The following is a 19,176-nucleotide window of genomic DNA, read 5'->3' as shown; positions in this document are numbered from 1 at the left end:
TTTAAAAGAATACAATTTGTGTGTTGTTATTTTGGGGCATAAGCTATCCAGGCAGCTGGGAGTTGGGAGGTGAAAAGCAGGCCCGCAGCTCCTTCTACATCTGGGTGCTAGGATTAAAGATGGGCACTATCAGGCCTGGTTATCTACTTGTTTCTATATAAACAATCATATCTGTTTTCATCACTGGCAAAACTAATGCATCAAGGGGACTGCAATGCAAGAATACAGAAGATACCACAAGAGAGCTGACTATGATGCTGGCAACTAAAGATCCAAATCCAGTATACAGGGACTGAAGGAAAGGATAGGCTGCATCTGATGGGGTCAACAGGGCAGTGGAGACTTCCCAAAGAACAGACAGGATTAAGGTAGGAGGAAAGAAGAGTGTGGCCAGAGACCGGAAGCCCCAAAATTGACTCCAAATTTATTGAAAAATTAATAGTTAAGCAAGAGACATACCAACTTCCATTTTTATACAAAACTCAAAAGCATAATAAATTTGGAAGAGAAAAAAATTGCCTATTTTGTGTGTTTTGTTTTCTAAAGATATTGTTAAATGATTGAGGCAATCCCTTTATGACCAACAAATTCCCTGAAAATGTTCAACATTCACACAAGATGAAAACACGAGGTAAAAAACACAGGCAATTTTATTTTACAGTTGGAAAAAACGAGGAACATTGTAGGAGGGAAGAATATTTACCCAAGTCCATATTTCTGTCCTGTATAGATGCTGAAGATACAGACTGAAAGACAACAAGGTAGTATTGAGGGACAAAAACACAAGAAAAAATGAAAGTTTCCCAGAAAGTTCAGCTACTTTCTTATTACTTCTGGAGTGGGCTGGGAGCCATGTGAGCCACACTGTGCTCTTGCTATACCTAGACACCTTGTGGCCAAAAAAGTCCAACGGTATTTAAGACGGAGGTTTTTAAACACCGTAAACCAGTTTCAGAGTTACGTGTGGCACAAACATCTCCAGGATTTCTAGAATTTTTATTAAAAATTTCAGACATCACAGTAGTAATTCTCACACACCACCTTGTCTACTAACAAACCTTACTTTCATGGCCACAGAGAGAGCCTAGAAAGTAATTCTTCCTCTCCTGCATAAATCTATAAAGGGCTCCAAGCCTGGGCTTCTGACAACCCCAACTCCAACTCACGGATTAAAGAGCATGAGACTTTGAACATACTTTCAAAGTCTATGGGTTGTTGCTGTAAGCAACATGATTAATATGTGAGAGTTCTGAGTTCCCAAACTTGTTTAGTTATCAATTTGTTGTATATAATTTTAACCTCTCTGTATTTTGATATGCAAAATGGAAATAGCACCGCTGGTACTTCACAGGGTAGAAAGAAGACAACCACCAAGACTGACAAAGCCTGCTGGGGGAGAGACACTTATGCAAATGTCTACACAGTCACGGCTGCACAACTGGGCCAGGCAGATGATAAGACCGAGCATGCACCCCAGCCATCAGCATCGAGAACAAGCATTCAACCCAAGAGCACTTGTTGCATTTTATGCAGCATATTATATTGCAATATTCCATAACCTAACACAGCATAGCAGCTTCCAGATGATCTTCAAAGAATTTTCTGATAGAACATCAACTTATTAGAGACAACAGTTAAAGACAAAAACAAGAAAGCCAGCCAATTACTAATGAAGAACTTGTAAGAAGCTAATCAAAGCTCTCATCCAGAGAAAATGAGAAACTCTGAGGCGCAGAATGGTTTTGTATATTGATGAGATTTTTATATAGTACCACAGAAAGAAAACTAAAACATTTAGATAAAGAAAAAAAGAAGCCTGTGCCTATGTCTGGAAGTCTCATTATTTCCATACCAATGTTTTCACTAAAATCTTCTGCTCTGGGAAAACTGCTCATTTTTAAGATGTCTCTAGGGAGGTGCTAGCAGAAGAGGTTCCTCCGGATTTCAGAGTCTGTCAACACCCCAAAAATGGGGGGTGCAAGTCAGAAGAGTCTTCACTCAACCCCCAAGCACTCAGTCATAGCATGGAAATGTGAAAAATGTAGGGCCACCTATTTTTTTCAATGTTAAAGAAAAAAATTGGTAGTGGGGAGGATGGGGGTTGAGAGTTTAAAAAGAAATTAGATAGAAGATGTAAGAGAAAATTGACAGAGAGAACACTCAATTAAAATAACTAAACAGCAAAATAGTACGAGTGTGGCCTCAGGAGTGAGCAGAGTGTGAGTGTGGCCTCAGGAATAAAGAGTGTGTGAGTGTGGACTCAGGAGTGATCAGAGTGTGAGTGTGGACTCAGGAGGGAAGAGAGTGTGAGTGTGGACTCAGGAGTGAGCAGAGTGTGAGTGTGGACTCAGGAGGGAAGAGAGTGTGAGTGTGGACTCAGGAGTGAGCAGAGTGTGAGTGTGGACTCAGGAGTGATCAGAGTGTGAGTGTGGCCCCAGGAGGGAACAGAGTGTGAGTGTGGCCTCAGGAATAAAGAGTGTGTGAGTGTGGACTCAGGAGTGAGCAGAGTGTGAGTGTGGACTCAGGAGGGAAGAGAGTGTGAGTGTGGACTCAGGAGTGAGCAGAGTGTGAGTGTGGACTCAGGAGGGAAGAGAGTGTGAGTGTGGACTCAGGAATAAAGAGAGTGTTGCGGGAGGTCCTTCCGCTCCTCCAACCAATAGCCGCCGAGATACCAGCCCATTGGGGCGTGGTCTCTTTCCCTTTAAAAAAAGCGGCTACTTCCCTCCTCGCTCTCTTTACTTCCTGCTCTGGTTCCGGCGACTAGACTTCTTCCTAATTGCGTGCGCAGAGGGCTGTTGTCTGGGACGGTGATCTGTAAGTTTATTAATCACAATTCCAAACTGGTGTGGGATTGTTTATGACTTGCGCCTTCAAGAGAGTGTGAGTGTGGACTCAGGAGTGATCAGAGTGTGAGTGTGGCCTCAGGAGGGAACAGAGTGTGAGTGTGGCCTCAGGAATAAAGAGTGTGTGAGTGTGGACTCAGGATGGAACAGAGTGTGAGTGTGGACTCAGGAGGGAACAGAGTGTGAGTGTGGCCTCAGGAGGGAACAGAGTGTGAGTGTGGACTCAGGAGTGAACAGAGTGTGAGTGTGGACTCAGGAGGGAACAGAGTGGAGGTCAGTCTCAGAACTCAGACACAAAAAGCTGAGCTGTTTTTCACAGCTAGCAACAGGACCATCAGGAACATTTGTTATGTTAAGCATGGCTGTTTGGAGCCCAGACTGGCCTGGGGTTGACTGTGTAGCCCCAGCTGGACTCAAGTTCCTGTTTCAATCAGATGCTGTGATTTCAGGGTGCTGTCACCACACCAGGCTCATCTGCTACCCTGTCAACCTTGAGGATTGCTGGAACCCACTGGAAGCCTGAGATCAAGTCAAGGTTAATATCACAGTTGACTGAGGTCCAGTTTCCACACCAGGGGCAAAGGCTACCTTCCCACATAAACAGAGAAAGGAAGAAGATGTTTTCAGTGATGCTCTGAGTTCAGAAGGGAAAAATAGGGCATAAGCTAGCTGCTTCAGTAAAGTAAGAGTTTGGCCTTATGAGGCATGAGGACTAATACATATAATACACATAACAATTAATAAAAAAGGAGGCCATGAATTTGGAAGAGAGAAAGTAAAGTATATGGGACAGTTCGGAGGAAATAAAGAAAAAAAGGAATGATGTAATTACACTATAATCTCAAAAATAAAAGAAATAATAGACTGAGCCAACAACCTAGGCCAGAGCAGGCCTGAGGCAGTTAACTCAACAGGAGCTGAACTGAGCTAGCAACCTAGGCCAGAGCAGGTCTGAGTCAGCAAACTCCACATAAGCAGGACTGAGCCATCAACCTAGGCCAGAGCAGGCCTGAGACAGCAAGCTCTGCAGGAGCAGGACTGAGCCAGCAACCTAGGCCAAAATGGGCCTGAGACAGCAAACTCCACGAGAGTGGGAGTGGATCCAGACCCAGGACATTTGCAGAGGTAGGACTGAACCAGCAACCTGTGCTGGAGCAGACCTGAGACAGGGAACTCCACAGGAGCAGGTACAGGGGAGAAACTGCTGATCAAGTGGGCCAGAGCCAGATGTGGGTCTGATGTGGGTCTTGGTATGAATCTGGGACCTTTGAGGGAGTAGACCTGAGCCAGGACCTTTGTGGGACCAATCCCAAGCCAGGGACCTCCACAGGAGCAGATCCAGACCAGGGACATTTACAAAAACAGGTCTGAGACAGCAACCTAGACAAGAGCAGGCCTGAGACAGCAAACTCCATGGGAACTGAGCAAACCCTGGGAGCTCTGAGTGACCTCCAGGAACACAGAGTAACTAGAACTCTGGCACTGACTGTACCACAAGGAACAACCACCTGAACCTTGGATACACTGGCACCTAGAAGATTAATAACCAAAGTCACAGCTCCAACCACACCAATTAGAGGTAAAAAGATAAGTGACCAGGTAAGAACACACTCAACACCACAAAGAACAACATGACACCAGTGAAATCCAGAGACCCTACAACAGCAAGACTTGAACAACCAAATATAAATGAAGCAGAAAAAAATGACCTAAAAAATAACTTCAGGAGAATGTTTGAGACTGTTAAAGAGGAAATGAGAAACTTCCTCAAATAATTGGAGGAAAAAACAAACAAACAAACATGGAAGACACCAACAAATTCTTTAAAGAAAACCAAGAAAAAGCAATCAAACATGAAACTATTCAAGACTTGAAAACTGAAATAGAGACAATAAAGAAAACAGAAGCAGAGGGAATTATAGAAACAGAAATCATGAGAAAACGATCAGGAACCACAAATGTAAACATAAACAGTAGAATACAAGAAATGGAAAAGAGAATTTCAAGCACTGAAGATACAATAAAGGAAACAGACTCATCAGTCAAAGAAAACATTAAATCTAACAAAAGCTTAACATAAAATATCCAGGAAATACAGGACACCAAGAAAAGACAAAACCTAAGAATAATAGGTATAGAAAAAGAAGACGTTCAACTCAACAGCACAGAAAATATATTTAATAAAATCATAGGAGAAAACTTTCCCAACCTAAGTAAAGATATGCCTATGAAGATACAAGAAGCTTACAGAACACCAAATAGACTGGATCAAAAAAAAAGTCCCCTTGCCACATAATAATAAAAACAATAAACATAAAGAAATAATAAAGAACTGCAAAGGAAAAGGGCCAAGTAACATATAAAGACAGACCTATCAGAATTACACCTGACATCTCATTGGAGACAATGAAACCCAGAAGGTTGTGGTTAAGTGTTATGCAGATATTAAGAGACCACAGATGCCTGCCCAGACTACTATACCCAGTAAAACTTTCAATCACCAATAACGGACAAAACAAGATATTCCATGACAAATCCAGATTTAACCAATACCTAGCCACAAACTCAGCCCTACACAATAGACTAGAAGGAAAACCCCAACAGGAAGTTGGCTACATCAACAAAAACACAGACAATTGGTGATTCCACAGCAACAAATCCCAAAGAAGGGAAAAACCACACACAATAACATCACCAACAACGAAAACTTAATTAACAAGAGATAGAATTACTGGTCATTAATACAAATGGATTCAGCTCACCTATAAAAAGGCACATGATAACAGATTGGATATGAAAATAGAATCCATCCTTTTGTTGCATACAAGAAACACACCTCAACCTCAAAGACAAATATTGCCTCAGGGTAAAGGGTTTGGAAAAAAATTTCCAAACAAATGGACTTAAAAAACAAGTTGGTGTAGCTATCTTAATATCTAACAAAATAGACTTCAAGCTAAAATCAATCAAAAGAGACAAAGAAGGACATTTCATATTAGTCACAGGAAAAATCCATCAAGAGGAAATCTCAATACTGAACATCTATGCCCCAAATTCAAGGGCACCGGCATATGTAAAAGAAATACTTCTAAAGCTTAAATCATACATTAAACCCCACACACTAATAGTGGGAGACTTCAATACTCTACTCTCACCACTGGACAGGTTAGTCAGACAAAAAAATGAACAGAGCCACCTCTCAGTGGGTGGGTGCACCCCTTGCGGTCCTGATTTCCTTGCTCATGTTCTCTCTCCTTCTGCTCCTCATTTGGACCTTGGGAGCTCAGTCCTGTGGTCCATTGTGGGTCTCTGTCTCTATCTCCAACCATCGCCATATGACGGTTCTATCGTGATATGCAAGATATTCATCAGTGTGGCTATAGGATAGGGCCAGTTCAGGCACCCTCTCCTCAGCTGCCCAAGGAACAATCTGGGGATATCTCCTTGGACACCTGGGAACCCCTCGAGTCAAGTCTCTTGCTAACCCTAAAATGGCTTTCTTGATTAAGATATATACTTCCCTGCTCCCATATCCACCCTTCCTCCATCCCAACCATCCCATTCCCCCAAGCTCTCCCCATCCTCCCCTTCTCTCTTCTTTCTCCCCATCTCCCCTTACCCCCACCACCAAGCTCCCAATTTTTGCCTGGCAATCTTGTCTACTTCCAATATCCAGGAGGATAACTATACATTTTTCTTTGGGTTCACCTTCTTAATTAGCTTCTCTAGGATCAGGGATTATATGCTCAATGTCCTTTATTTATGGCTAGAATCCACTTATGAGTGAGTACATACCATATACATCTTTTTGGGTCTGGGTTACCACACTCAGGATAGTGTTTTCTATTTCCATCCATTTGCATGCAAAATTCAAGATGTCATTGTTTTTTACCGCTGAGTAGTACTCTCACCAAGGCCAGCTGGACTGGGACTGATGGAGCATGTGATAAACCGGACTATCTGAATGTGACTGACAATGAGGGCTGACTGAGAAGCCAAGAACAATGACACTGGGTTTTGATTCTACTGCATGTACTGGCTTTGTGGGAGCCTAGTCTGTTTGGATGCTCACCTTCCTAGATCTGGATGGAGGGGGGAGGACCTTGGATTTCCCACAGAGCAGGGGACGCTGACTGCTCTTTGGACTGGAGAGGAAGGGGGAGGGGGAATGGAGGAAGGGTGAAGGAAATGGGAGGAGGGGAGGAGGTGGAAATTTTTAATAAATAAATAAATAAAATGAACAGAGAAATGAGGGAACTAACAGATATTATGACTCAAATGGATTTAACAGACATCTATAGAATATTCCATCCAAACATAAAAGAATATACCTTCTTCTCAGCACCTCAGGAACCTTTTCAAAAATTGATCACATACTCAGTAACAAAACAAACCTCAACAGGTACAAAAAAATTGCAATAACCCTATGTATCTTATCAAATCACCATGGCTTAAAATTAGAATTCAACAGCAATACTAATTCCAAAAAGCCCCAAAACACATTGTAAATTAAACAATGCTCACCTGAATCATCAATGGGTCAAGGAAGAAATAAAGGGAGAAATTAAAGACTTCCTAAAATTCAATGAAAATGACCACACAATATACCCGAATTTATGGGACATAATAAAAGAAATGTTAAGAGGAAAGTTCATAGCACTAAATGCCTACATAAAGCAGTTGGGAAAATCCCACACAAGTGTATTAACAGAACATTTGAAAACTTTAGAACAATAAGAAGCAAACTCAACCAAGAGAACTAGATGGCAGAAAATAATCAAATTGAGAGCTGAAATCAACAAAATAGAAACAAAGAAAACAATACAAAGAATCAATGAGAGAAAGAGTTGGTTCTTCTAGAAAATCAACAAAATAGACACACCTGTATACAAACTAACGAAAAGGCAGAGAAAGAATATCCAAATTAACAAAATCAGAAATGAAAAGGGGGACATAACAACAGGCATAGAGGAAATCCAGAGAATCATCAGGTCATATTTCAAAAAACTGCTCTACAAAATTGGAAAACTTTAAGGAAATGGACAACTTTATGGATAAATATCACTTACTAAAATTAAATCAAGACCAGATAAGCAAATTAAACAGACCCACAACTGCTGAAGAAATAGAAACAGTCATCAAAAGTACCCCCCCCAAAAAAAAGTCCAGGACCAGATGGTTTCAGCTCAGAATTCTACAAGATTTTCAAAGAACTAATATCAACACTTCTCAAATTGTTCCACACAATAGAAATAGAGGGAACAGTGCCAAACTCTTTTGTGAGGTTACAATTACCCCGATACCCAAACCACACAAAGACATTACAAAGAAAGAGAATTATAGAGCAATCTCACTCATTAACATTGATACAAAAATACTAAATTAAATACTGGCAAATCGAATCCATGAACAGTTCAGAACCATTATCCATCATAATCAAGTCAGCTTCATCCCAGAAATGCAGGGATGGTTCAACATATGAAAATCTGTCAACATAATCTGCCATATAAAGAAGCTGGGAAATAAAAACCACATGATCATCTCCTTAGATGATGAAAAAACTTTTGACAAAATACAACATCCCTTCAAGATAAAGGTCTTGCAAATAGCAGGGATACAAGGAACATACCTAAACATAATAAAGGCAATATACAACAAGCCAACAGCCAACATCAAACTAAGTGGACAGAAACTCACAGTGATCCCACCGAAATCAGGAACAAGACAAGGTTGTCCACTCTCTCCATATCTATTCAATATAGTTCTGAGGTCCTAGCTAGAGCAATAAGACAACAAAAGGAGATCAATGGGATACACATCAGAAAAGAAGAAGTCAAACTCTCACTATTTGATGATATGACAATTTACATAAGTGACCCCAAAAATTCTACCTAGGAACTTCTATAACTCATAAACACTTTCAGTAATGTAGCAGGATACAAGATTAACTCAAAAAAATCAGTAGCCCTCCTTTACACAGATGATATATGGGCTGAGAAAGAAATCAGAGAAACATCACCCTTCACAATAGCCACAAATAGCATAAAACATCTCGAAGTAACTCTAACCAAACAAGTAGAAGGCCTGTATGACAAGAACTTTAAATCTTTGAAGAAAGAAATTGAAGTAGACACCAGGAAGTGGAAAGATCTTCCATGCTCTTGGGTAGGCAGAATTCACATAGTAAAAATGGCAATCTTACCAAAAGTAATCTACAGATTCAATGCAATGCCTATCAAAATCCCAGCAAAATTCTTCACAGACCTTGAAAAAACAGTACTCAACTTCATATGAAAAAGCAAAAAAAAAAAAAAAAAAAAAAAAAACCACCACCACCACCAACAACAAAAAAACCCCAGGATAGTCAAAATAATCCTGTACAATAAAAGAATTTCTGGAGAATCCCTGACTTCAGACTCTACTACAGAGCTACAGTACTGAAAACAGCCTGGTACTGGTATAAAAACAGACAGGTGGACCAATGGAACTGAATCGAAGACCCAGATATTAATCCACACACCTTTGAACACCTGATTTTTGAAAAGAAGCAAAAAATATCAAATGGAAAAAAGAAAGCTTATTCAACAAATGGTGCTGGCGTAACTGGATATCAACATGTAGAAAAATGAAAACAGATCCACATTTATCACCATGTATGAAACTCAAGTCCAAATGGATCAATGACCTCAACATAAAGCCAGCCACACTGAACTTCATAGAGGAGAAAGTGGGAAGTACACTTGAACACATTGGCACAGGAGATCACTTCCTAAATATAACCCCAGCAGCACAGACACTGAGAAACAATTAATAAATGGGACCTCCTGAAACTAAAAAGCTTCTGTAAAGCAAAGGACACAGTCAACAAGACAAAATGACAGACTACAGAATGGAAAAAGATCTTCACTAGCCCCACATCAGACAGAGGTCTGATCTCCAAAATATACAAAGAACTCAAGAAATTGGTCATCAAAAGAACAAATAATTCAATAAAGAAATGGAGCACAGACCTAAACAGAGAACTCTCAACAGAGAAATATAAAATCGCTGAAAGACACTTAAGGAAACACTCAACATTCTTAGTCATCAGAAAAATGTAAATCTAAACAACTCTGAGATTCCATCTTACACCTGTAAGAATGGCCAAGGTCAAAGACAAGATGACAACTGGAGAGGTACTGAGGTAAAGAAAACACTCCTGCATTTCTGGTGGAAAAAGCTGGTAAAGCCCTTTTGGATGTCAGTGTGGTGATTTCTCAGAAAATTAGGAAACAAACCTCCTCAAGACCCAGCAATGACACTTTTGGGTATATATTCAAAGGATTCTCAACCGTGCCACAAGGGCATGTACTCAACTATGTCCATAGTAGCTTTGTTTGTCATAGCCAGAACCTGGAAACAACCTAAATGTCTCTCAAACGAAGAATGGATAAGGAAAATGTGGTACATTTACAAAATAGAGTACTACACAGCAGAAAAAAATAATGACAGCTTGAAATTTGCAGGCAAATGGATGGAGCTAGAAAACATTATTTTGAGTGAGGTAACCCAAACCCAAAAAGACAATTATCATATGTACTCACTCATAAATGGTTTCTAAACATAAAGCAAAGAAAACCAGCCTACAAATCACAATCCCAAAAAACCTACACAACAGTGAGAACTCTAAGAGAGACATACATGGATCTAATCTGTATGGGAAGTAGAAAAAGACAAGATCTCCTGAGTAAATTTGCCTGCCCCATTTCAAATGTATAGAGTAATGCTCAGTTCCTATTGTATCCTCCTACCTCATACCTGAGGTAGTCTGCAATATGGAAGCACGTATGGGCACTAGGGTGAGCTAAATCCAAAGGTTAATGGCTCCAAGGTACAGAAAGGTTCTGCAGTGAGTTGAGCACCTACCCTGCAGTCCAGGTACTCTGAACCCACCTCTATAAGCAGGCCCTGACTTCTGGCTAGGGAAGGCTGTCAAAGAGAGGGCAAGTGAGTAGAATCGAAATATACTCTCCCAAATATGCCACTTGGCAGGAGGTTCATTCTGCACTAAGACAATGAAGGAATTGCTTCCTTTTCCCCAATGTTTAAAACAGGACTTAGGATCTCATTATGAAGGCATTTCTTCTTTCCCTTTTCTTAAAATAATTCATTTAACTTTATTTTATGTACATTGGTGTTCTGCCTTTATCTATGTCTGAGTGAGGGCATGGGATCCTTTGGAATTGGAGTTACAGACAGATGTGCTTCCATGTGGATGCTGAGACTTGAACTTGGGTCCTCTGGAAGAGCAGCCAGGGCTCTTAATTGCTGAGCCACCCCTCACAGGCCCTGTGACGACAGGAAGTTTGCGCTGGAGTGAGTCTGCAGAAAGCCCTGACTGAAAGATGCTCTCCCATTAGTTTCTCCTCATGTTTACTTACAATTTATTTCCCTGTGAAGCCGGTTCTTTTCATCCGTTTTGTCACTTTGAAATGTTTAATCACCTTCTGTTAAAATGGAATTACTAGGCTCCCATCTCTCACGGACTCTGAGGGCCTCTCTAGGAAGGTCTCCCTCTGTGCGGTTAGAGACTAAACTACCAACATCATGCCATTTATAAATTTCCCATCAATCTATCTTCTTGTTAACCTGTTGGCACCAGTTTATGAGGAAAGAAGAAAGATTTATCCCTTCCCTTTCAAAAGTAAGAAAGTGAGTCGGGGGCAGAGGATCCCAGCCTTTCTGGAGCCATTCTCCGTTACTGGAAAACGACCAACACACCCGGACTTCAGAGATAATAGGGTGATTAGTTCCACAAGGGGCAGCTCAGGGACCAGGGTTTCCAACATGTGAGTTTTTCCTGAGTGAGATCAGTATAAAAAGAGTTAACCGGAACAAAAAGGTAAACTTTAAATAATTTGTCTTTAAGACAAAAAGAACTACCTTAGGAACAAGTGAAAGTTGAAAACATTTTCATTTTAAATTGAAGGTAACAGGCTGCTAAGTTATTTAATGTAAGAATGTGTTCAAGGGGACAAATCCTTCAGATTTATCCTCATATCAGAACAAACTCAAGTCAGGTACATAATTTAACAGGAAGAAAAATTGCCTAGTGTAGATGGAAGTTTCTGTCTGCCCAGTCGTGCAGCCATTCAGACCCATAGAAACACACAGAGGCTTATATTAATTATAAACTGTTTGGCTTACTAGCTCAGGCTTATTATTAACTGGCTCTTACAACTTAAATTAACCCATAATTCTTGTCTATGTTTAGCCATGTGGCTTGGTATCTTTTATCAGTGCAGCATTCTCATCCTGCTTCCTCTACAGCTGGGTGGCAACTGTATCTGGCCTTTCCTATACCCAGAATTCTCTTAATCCTGCCTGTAGTTCCTGACTGGCTAATGGCCAATCAGTGTTTTATTAAACCAATATGAGTGACAAATCCTTACAATGTACAAAAGCATTATCCCCACAACAGCCTAGAATTTATTTGCATTTGTGAGATTGTTTTATGTAGCCCAGGATGGCCTCAAACTCTCTATATAGTTGAAAATGACCTTGAATGTCTGATATTCTGCCTTCATCTTCCAAGTGCTGCAACTATAGGTATGCAGTAGCAATTTTATTTTTAACTCAAAAAATTTTAAAACTCAAATAACAAAGTAGCCTGAAAGTGAGTATATAAAAACAAACAAACACGGAGAATGTCACCAAAGCAACCTGTGTGTTAGTTTGTTAGCTTCCTAATTAGTCTTCTCTAAAGGCATTAGCACTATACACTTTGTGTATTTCTACAAGCTACTTTAAAGATACTTGAAACTTAAAGAAAATATTTTCAGGAATGAGAAAGGAGCAGATGGCATGTGTTAAGGGAGCAGGAGCAGGAATGATTGGAATATTGTGAGAGAGGGAGGCCAGAACAATTTCCAAAGGAAGGCAGGGTCCAACAGCCTTCAGGCCACAAGAAGGAAGTTGCATCCTGCCCTTAAGTATAATGGGAAGTAATTGATGAATAACACCTGTTTTTTACTGGCTACTGGTTAAAAAAATGGATTATAGGTGAGTCAGAAAGGAGAATCATGGAAAGTTAGGGATACCACAGTAAATACAGTGTGGATGGGATATGGGTCTGAAATACAGCTGACTAGAAACAGCAGATGTTGCTATTTGATCACGAAAAGGAAGATATCAAAACTCTCCACCAATACAATTCATCTAAGCTAAAATTTCAGAATACCATAAACAGCATTCTTCCCATTTTGTAGAAATTTGCTTAGAGGAATGACTTACACAAGGTCATAGAAAGCAGAAGAGTCAAGAAATATGTCCAGATTTAGAGCAAGAACGAGGCCTGGGAATATAGCTCACTGTAGAGCACTTGGTTAACAGCAAAAGGCTTGGCTTCAATCTCCAGTATGACAAAACTAAGTGTGTGTGTGTGTGTATACAATATATGTGTCTATGTATATACAGTATATGTGTGTCTCTGTTTACACAATACATATAGGCATGTGTATATGCAATACGTAATATATGGATTTGTGTATGTTTACAATATATATCTGTGTATACACAATATATGTATGTATATATATTTCATATATACCTGAAAAAATATAAAGAGGCATCACTTAGGGTTTCCAGTGCTAAGTCTGCCGATACAAACACAGAACTTCAGCATGAAATACCAAATAGGGGGCACATTCATTCTATTTTTGTCTTACAGTAAAGCAGTTCTGAGCCCGCCTTTTCCAAGAATCAGTTCTCTGCTTTCCCTTGCACTGTGTTTCAGAATGGTGGTAATATTTGGTCAGCAAGCCTGAGATACATACTAAAATAGTGACACCATTTTTGAGCTAGGTATATCAGAGAATTTAGCAATAGATAATCAGAAAATTCTAGATTTTAAGAACAAATTCATATAAACATCCTAATTTCTTGATAACCAGATATCAATGTTTAATAGCTATCACAAATAAGAAATTTTGTTAACAAAATAAAATAGCAGACTATTAGTATTATTACTTTTTAGAAGGGTGCCAAGTGGAATTTGAAAGCAATAGAAAAAATACTGATGAATCTTCAAGATCAGTTTCTACAAGACCACAATAGTTCTCTTTAGATATACAATCTGTGTAAATTTCTAATAAGAGAATCCCGTTGGAGCCCGGGCTCCTGGCAATTATTCAGTTTCTCTTGCTCCTCACCTCACTGATAATAAGACACACCACTCCCCCTTCTTCCCTGGAGCACATTCCTGGGGATTCTGTTGAGCTAAAATTAGTTTTTCTCTTTAGAAGCTCTCTCAAAGACACTTCAAAAAGAAAATTACCAGAGATGTGATCAACTCATTGCAGAATCGGTGTTACCCCTTCCAAAAATGAAAACTGTTAGGTAAACACCTGGTCCATAAACACTTAGCTCTGTGAGATATCTTCTCCATTTACCCGAGTACTAATAATTAGAAACAAGGGGGGAGAAACAATGCTATCAGCGGAAGTGTGCTACCTCGGAGTCCAGGCTACTGACGTGCTGTCAGGCAGTTTTTACATTTAGGGCTTTTGAGACAATTGCATACTAGCATTTTGCAAGCAAGTACATAAAGGAGTATGGACACATAAGGGCAAGGATCACAATTTCTTTCCTTCCATCCTATCTTTTCTTGAGACAGGGTCCCATTGTGTAGCTGAGGCTGGCCTCAAACCTGAAGCTGTCCTCTGGCCTTAAGTCCTGAGTGGGATTAACGTTTACATCGCGAAGTAGTCAGATCACAAGTTCAAGGCTGGCCTGAGCTACAAAGCAAAACCCTGTATCAAATAAAAATGACAAAACAATAACGATAGTAATAATAACAACAACAACAATGCACAGGTAAAAATAAGGCTTCAGCTCATTTCACAATCCAATTTTTTCAAAATAATCTCTGCTGAAATTTAAGAACTGATTTTTTTCTTTTTCAAGATAGAGTTTCTTATGTAACAACCCTGGCTGTCCTGGAACTCACTCTGTAGACCAGGCTGGTCTCAAACTCACAGAGATCCACCTGCTTCTGCCTTGAGAGTGCTGGGATTAACACATGTGCCACCTCCACCTGGTAAGACCTGATTTTTATAATTTTGCTTTAGTTGGATTTTCTAGATAAGAAAGCCTAGAAACCTGAGAGTTTGGGATCCAGAAAGAAGCTGATGCCAGGAAGTGTACAGGCTCTGCCTGAGCACATGAGATGGAGCCTGATTTAGAGGCTGAGCGCTAGGCTCGCCATTCTTGTCTCCTTCCTAGCAGTCAAGCTCCTCAGAGCTTCAGACTGGGCACCTTCAGCTTTTTCCTCCTTCCCCTGGAGGCTGAATCCTGCTCAGGTCTTACTGATAAGTGTGTAAGAGTGTCTTTACCTAGTTACCTCCCTGTCTGTAACAGCTATGTACACATCAATGAATATGTTTGTGACCAAATATGGCCTCCTACTTCTTAACATTATCTCACACATAATTTTCTATATTGTGAATGGTCATTTCAACTTCCCCTACATAATAGTCCATTTTGTTAATAAATCAGAGTGCAAACATAATTCCACAATTAAACTTTTGACTAATTTTCCATTTATAATGTGAATTACACATTATTCACATATTCTTACTTATGGGTTTTCTCCTTGTAATAACATTTATGAATGAGTTAAGACAGTAGGGATATTTATATTGCCTCGCCCTCCAAAAAGATTCATTAACTTAGGTTGCCACAATACAGACTGCTTTCCAGTCCCTGCTTATTTTAAAGTAACACTGTCTTTTTTATTTGCTCATTTTGCAAGACTGAATTTCTCTGTGTAAGAGTCCTGGAACTCACTTTGTAAACCAGGCTGGTCTCAAACTCACAGAGATCCACCTGTCTCCGCCTCCTGAGTGCTGGGATTAGAGCCAAGCACCACCATAACACTGTCTTAATATTATAACTCTAAAATATTTATATCAATGAAGAATCTTTTATAAGGCCATAGGTAACTAGCTTAGGTTTTATGCCACTATTTTCTTGATCACAGAAAGCAAACCAGAAACAACTGACATTTTGCAAAGAAACACAGTGAGAAGAGTTAGTGATTGGGATGGGGCACAACTGTCCTGAATACTTGTAGATATATAAAGTATGACACTTTTTCTGACTAGGCAGGACAAGAGGCAGGGACTTTTCAGAAACAGTAAGTTTCAAGATTCTAGTTTCTAAAAACAGGCTTGCATTTTCTGACGTGAGTCCCTGACAAGTTGCTGGCTGGGTCTCAAAGGCTGTAGGAATAGACAAACCATAGCAAATCAAATGAACTGAAGTTCATATTCACCCGAGTTCCTGCACTTGCTGGAACAAATATGACGATAATGCTAACACATCCCTCAGAAAAACTGTTTACCCTGGGAAGGGTCTGAAAAAGAATATTAAGGGCGGGGGCGAGACTGGTGAGATGGTTGAGACGCTGGATGTGCTGCCGTCAAGCACGGCCACCTGAGTTTGATACCTGGGAACCACACAGTAGAAGGAGGGAGTTGATCCCCACCAGCTGTCCTCTGACTGCTAGACCCACACACAAATAATAATAAAAACCGAAATGTAACAAAAAATTTAAAAAGGAACATTAGTCTAGATATCAGCATACAGAATTGTATATTTGCTATGCTGATATGAAATTTGGATAAGGTAGTGTCCAAACTTTCAACATGAAGCATAGTATGAAATAAAAAAGAAAGCAAATTTGTGCATGCCAAACTCATATAAATGTAATTAGCAGCAAACATGCTTTAAGGCACACATATTTTCTTCTATTTAGTTTTCTAAGTAGAAAATAATTAATTCCTAGGATGTTCCACATAAAGGCCAATTTACTCATTCTAGTTCTAGCCTCTGGGAGTCGAGGTCAAACTGTGGGAGCACCATCCTAGCCCCCAAGTTCTCCATTTCAGCCACCAGACAGGGATAGACTCAACCAGCCTGTCTGCAAACAAAGCCACTGCCCCTAGAAGGCAGGGTGCCGGCTAAGTGTTTCTAGTCTACTTGGGAGCATGCTGTCTGCAGATGGGCTTCAGTGAAGTCAGTCTATGCAAAGCTGCGAACTTCAGACTTCTCTGATTTACTCGGCTTCCAAACTAGTAAGAACACTATGGTTCTCAGGCAAAGTGGGTACTCAGAGAAACACAAATGATAAAGACAATTTCATGTCTGTTAACACTACATCTTCACTTTCATAAATCAGTATTCCATCTCAAAATTTTTAAATAAGCTGGGTCGTGGTGGCACATGCCTTTAATGCACTCGGGAGGCAGAGGCAGGCGGATCTCTGTGAGTTCAAGGCCAGCCTGGTCTACAAGAGCTAGTTCCAGGACAGGCTCCAAAGCTACAGAGAAACCCTGTCTCAAAAAACCAAAAAAAAAAAAAAAAATTAAATATTTTTGCTTATATATACCTAAGCATTATATAATGTCTCATTTTCCATGTACTGTACAAACTCATAAATGTAATTAGCACGTTTCTTAGATATAATCAACTGAAAATAAATACCTACCATAATTAATTGCAAAACATATAAACACTTAAAGATTTTATTTTTCTCCTTTTATATTTCCGTTCTGCTTTTTATCTTAATGTGTATTTTATGCTTAAAATCTTTTTTATTGATTTTATGTAAAATTAAAAACATTTAAATATATATGTGGAGAACATGGTTTCATATTTCTCTGGGATTTTTTTCAGAAAATGTTGAATTGAGTATCTAATTTAATTGTCATTAAAATGTTCACTAGTACTAGTTGATGAAAGCAACTGTATTTAAAATTTAATAAATAAGAAACCATATAAAGTAAAAGTAATTTTGGAAATTATAAGTAAACAGCATTGTATAGTGTATATAAGTATTGGGACATACTTTTCATTAGTACATAAATGTTTTCTATGCAGCACATACATTTTCCTATGTGTATAAATCAACATAATCATTTCAATATCCTACTATGATCATCCACATCTTATGATGCAGAATAAGGAGAAGAAAGCTTAAATGACTCCCAGGGGCTCTGTCTCCACATCTGAGACACTTACTCACACCCTCTGCTCTCTTATATTTAAAAATATAATTTAAACATGGGTGCCATAAATGAAGTCGCCAAGTTTACTCTGTGCCCTGGTAAGGGGCTGATGTACAATGTGACTTCTGTGCACTTATTGAAGGCCAATGGGGCAGTAGAAAGGAAAATCTTGACCACAAGTGTCTTCTCAGAAAGATTTTTTTTGAGAGATATAAAAATACAAACTCTCAGTCTTCTATATCCACTGAGAAGACAGTGTGAACACCAAGGGAACATCCCATTTTAAATGGCAACAGTCTACTCAATCTTTAACACAATAAAAATTAGAGAAGGTTTGTGAATCATTTTTAATGCTTTAGAAACAAATTTTAATTAAAATTTAAATTATTTTAACCCCTGAATTTTATCTTAAAATGACAGTCAATGTCAATATGGAAGGACTCAAGCTAAAATGTAACAGGATGGCAATAATCATAACTATAATCTACATGGTTGGTTTATAATGATGATATGCAATGCATGAAAAGACAGCAGGTCAATAATAGAGCCATGCATAAAACACTCCTTTCAAAATCTTTATTTGCATTTCTATTACTGAGATCATTTCCTAATAATGAAGTTGCCACAAGAGAAGCTCCATTACTAAGGAATCACTGTTACAGAAACAGCATTATTAAAGCATCGCTGTGTACAGGAACTTTTATTAGGGTGATACGAGTTCTATATCATTGTAATAAAGTTCCTATTATAACTTTAATTGCATAAAGCTGTGTCTGAGTATAGCAAGTGAGAACTGCAGGACTTTTAATAAAGTATCAAAATAATGCTTTGGTAATAGGATTGTTTAGAATACTAATACGTCAGGGAAGACCAAACTCACTAATGGATGATGTTTATTTCACTGATTATACATGGTCTATCAAGAATTAAAATGAAAAAAAAATGGAGAGAGATGAGAAATGAACTCTGATGCAGTCTGCTAATATATGCATTGAAACACACATATTAGCTCTCTTTAATATAACAAATCAATATCTCCAATTCATTTGTTCATGGAAGTTTGTAAACTGGAAATTTGGACATCATTGACTATAATAATTAAAAATTTAATGATCATATTGATGGTGGGTGGCAAACTGAATGCTAACAACACAATGACAAAACAAACAAACATGCAGGCAACTGTTTGTTAGAAAAAATAGAAAAATGTGAGCTTTGAGAGCCTGGACACACATGCCCACACACCTGGACACACATGCCCACACACCTGGACACACATGCCCCAC

At 39.2% G+C, this 19,176-nt stretch overlaps 1 protein-coding gene across 1 annotated transcript in view; it reads right to left on the bottom strand.

Moving 5' to 3' along the window:
- Atg10 (autophagy related 10) overlaps positions 1–19,176 on the bottom strand; it is a 296,373-nt gene that overhangs the window by 16,978 nt on the left and 260,219 nt on the right. The gene's annotated exons all lie outside the window — the stretch shown is intronic.

Source organism: Chionomys nivalis, chromosome 15 (assembly GCF_950005125.1).
Source record: "Chionomys nivalis chromosome 15, mChiNiv1.1, whole genome shotgun sequence".
Classification (NCBI taxonomy): domain Eukaryota; kingdom Metazoa; phylum Chordata; class Mammalia; order Rodentia; family Cricetidae; genus Chionomys; species Chionomys nivalis.
The sequence above is the reverse complement of the archived record's forward strand: the minus strand, read 5'-3'. Positions and strand labels throughout refer to the sequence as shown.